Source organism: Atta colombica, unplaced genomic scaffold, assembly GCF_001594045.1.
Source record: "Atta colombica isolate Treedump-2 unplaced genomic scaffold, Acol1.0 scaffold22, whole genome shotgun sequence".
Taxonomy (NCBI): Eukaryota; Metazoa; Arthropoda; class Insecta; order Hymenoptera; family Formicidae; genus Atta; species Atta colombica.
Window position 1 is genome coordinate 497,320 of NW_017259316.1, and position 536 is coordinate 497,855.

Here is a 536-nt window from a genome sequence, read left to right on the forward strand (position 1 = left end):
AACGGATGGATGTACAGTATGATTCAATTTAACATTATGAATGATTCATAGACTAAAATTTTGTTTAAAAGGATGTGACCATTATCCAATAATATCTTTTCAAGGTCATCTAATGCGTAATTATGCAGAGATTCAAAACACTTGTTTAAAAAGAAAGACAACAGTATGCTAAAGTGTTTTGTAAGATTTCAACTTGATTGTATCACTTACACCATACGACTATATGTTATTCTTGTAAAATCATTCATCTAAGAAAAGACAAATTATGTTTTGTTTAACAAATTAAATTAAATTAAGTCAAAATATCTAATTTGTTAAATAAAACAAATTATCCACATAGCTAGTATTAAAAATTGCAAAAAATGTTGTGTCAAGTTTAACTTTATGTTAGAGAATTAGCGATAAAAATATTTTTGAAACCAGCATATAAAAAAAAGTTTAAAAGTATTTATATTGTTATAATTATTTCACAGACATATTATGATGTCGCGTGCTCGTATCTTCTAAAACTGGTCTTTACAAGCTCTATATATATA

General features: G+C 25.0%; 1 protein-coding gene across 1 annotated transcript in view; it reads right to left on the reverse strand.

Moving 5' to 3' along the window:
* The window catches only part of LOC108687881 (circadian clock-controlled protein), a 5,242-nt gene that overhangs the window by 2,890 nt on the left and 1,816 nt on the right, over positions 1-536 (reverse strand). The window lies entirely within an intron of this gene.